This window comes from Frankliniella occidentalis, unplaced genomic scaffold (genome assembly GCF_000697945.3).
Source record: "Frankliniella occidentalis isolate FOCC.00 unplaced genomic scaffold, Focc_3.1 Scaffold112, whole genome shotgun sequence".
In the NCBI taxonomy this organism is placed as follows: domain Eukaryota; kingdom Metazoa; phylum Arthropoda; class Insecta; order Thysanoptera; family Thripidae; genus Frankliniella; species Frankliniella occidentalis.
In genome coordinates this window covers 383,052-385,564 of record NW_026267240.1, presented here as the reverse complement: position 1 = coordinate 385,564, position 2,513 = coordinate 383,052, and the positions used below count along the sequence as shown (strand labels likewise).

The 2,513-nt window shown below is 53.6% G+C and overlaps 1 protein-coding gene across 2 annotated transcripts in view; it reads right to left on the bottom strand.

The window, feature by feature from the left end:
• Positions 1-2,513, bottom strand: part of LOC113208320 (alpha-2B adrenergic receptor-like) — a 259,720-nt gene that overhangs the window by 148,346 nt on the left and 108,861 nt on the right. The window lies entirely within an intron of this gene.

Sequence of the window (2,513 nt, the reverse complement as noted above, 5' to 3'; positions counted from 1 at the left end):
GGGCGAGCGCTACGGCGAAAACCTTACTGCATTACATTTTCTCTCGCGAGCCTTTTATTCCTCCCTCCCCCCCTACTTTCCTCCGCACCCCCTCCCTTCCCTTAGCTCTTTCCCCTCTCCACAAACAACACCTTCCCTCCTACTTCTTTTCCGTCAACTAGGAATCCCCCCCCCTCCTCTCTCTCTCCGCATTTGGTGCGCAAAGCTGCACCAGCCCAGCAACGCTGTTCAATACGGCTTCAGGCAATGCTGTTGATGAAGACATCGCACTGATTGAAGTGGTGGATGGGACGCTGGGCGCAGCCGGTGAGACACCGTGGTAAACGGTCAGCCACCACTTGAACCCCCGCCACGCCCCTTCCCCCGCCAGCCCTTCGACTCCTTCAGAGAGGTGGGGTGGGGCATGGGGGACACGGCCGCCGACAACCCATCCCCCCTTGTCGACCGTTTCTTGAAGTGACGGTCGGTTTGGCAAGGCATGTTTGAACGACGTCGTGAGAGCGAGCGAGAGAGCGAGTGAGAGAGCAAGAGCGGGGAAGAAGGTGAAAGAGAGAAAGAGACGGACGATGAAGGGAGACGTCTTGTAGGACTGCAGCCCCAAGTTTCTCTTTGACTTGGGTTGGTTGGTGTATGGAAGCTCCCCACTCCCCGCCCCCTCCCCCTCTACTCTAGGCCCCCTCAGCCTCCTTACCCCGATCCACTCTGCCCCACTCCTCAGTCCACCCCGCCTCCGTTACCCTTAGCCTCCCACAAGCCGGAAACCCTTCCCCTGTCCACTACGCCCCGCCCAAGCTTAAAAAGACCGATTCGAAGTAATACGGCCAAAAACTGCACCGTGTACCACGTCACGAGCGAAATCATATGAAAAATCTACACGGAAAAAAGGGGGAGGTGAAAAGAAGGTGAAACAAATATAATCAATATTTGGACCGAAATAAGGGCATGAGCTAAAGAGGCAGCAATATACCTAAAGAGAGGGGCGCCCAGAAGGGTGGAAGGACGAGGCGAGAGGGTAGAAGGAGAGAGAGAGAGAGAGAGAGAGAGAGAGAGAGAGAGAGAGAGATTGGAGGGAGAGGGGAGCGAGGTGCAACTCGTTGTTATGCTCGGGCACGCGCTGCCCACGTGCGTATGGCATTGTTGGGCCGTGGCGGGGCGTGGCGCGGCGTCTCCTCCGATCGTTAAAACGTATCAGCCAGAGGCGTATTTATGGTCCATTTGGCGGAGCGGCCGTAGCGGGGCGCGGCTCGTCAGAGGAGCAGGGGACCGAGCACGGAGGAGGGGGGGACGCTACGGACATAATATGTGGGTATGCGAGAAATCATATGTCGCGTCGCACGCTTGTCTTGAGTGCAACGAAAGCACCGTGACTACTTAATTTAATATAAATTTCTGGTTGAAGTTCTTATAGTGAATATTGCCTACGAATGTTCATTTTTTTGCCGCAGAGGCAATGTGTTAACAAGAATTTGGTTGAAGGCCGTTTCTTCAAAACACCACAAAACGGAACAGCACAAATAGAACAGAACACAGCGCACAGCGCTACACCGTAAAAGGAAATAGATGTCCGCCCCTCGAAGCAAGGCGTTTCGCGATATCCGAGACGCCCAGCAGGGCTTTTCTGAGGTATATTAAAACAACAAAACGCAATTACTTTCATGGCAGGGTAGCCGCCCCTCCCCTCGCCACTCGGTTCGCGGACCGAAACAGGGAATAAATTTTGACGGCGCGACGTGCCGACGAACACAGCGGGCAGCGGGCCGAGCAACAAAACCAACCGTGTTTGCGAGAACAGGGCGCTCAAACTCGCGTTTTAAAGCCCCTGCGCGTAATTTACTGGCGAGGACATAATTTTCGCAACGCGGTCCGCCAGACCGAAACAGCGCGCCGCACCACCCACCGCCACGCCCCAATACACTAAACAGTGACGTTAGCGCGTGTCCCCCCCCCCCCACAAAAAAAAAGATAGAAAGGAAAAGGGGGAGGGAAAAAACGGCTGGTCGGGCAAGGCCACGGTGTCGTCGTTACTAAAAGAAATCAAAATAAGAAAAAAAAAAGAGACAAGAGTGTCGTCGGATCGACTGAAGGTGTGCTGATATTCGGTCCTCTCTCAGCCTTTTCTGTCTCGTTTGCATCTCGAGTCTCGACACTCTCTTGCCGTTGGCTACAGAGCACGCCTCGCCCCCGCTCCCATCTCCAGTCACCGCTCGGGCTATGGCCGGCTGTTTGACGGGTAGGATTCCCGCTCAGAGGCCTCCTCTTAAAAAAAAAAACTACCATCGAACATCGCAATAGTACGTGCAACCGGTAAGTGTCGACATTATCGACAAATAATAATTTTCGCGTCGAAGCTTTTAAGCATATGTTTTCATAAATCAGAGTATGTAAAAGTCGAGGGGGCAACAACGGGAATCATGTGTACACCTGCCGGGGAATCATCAAAATAAAGATGAATCCAAATCAACAGAATTCGCTTAAACTAAGCGGGGAACTAGAAGGCGCGGTATAACCGGGGG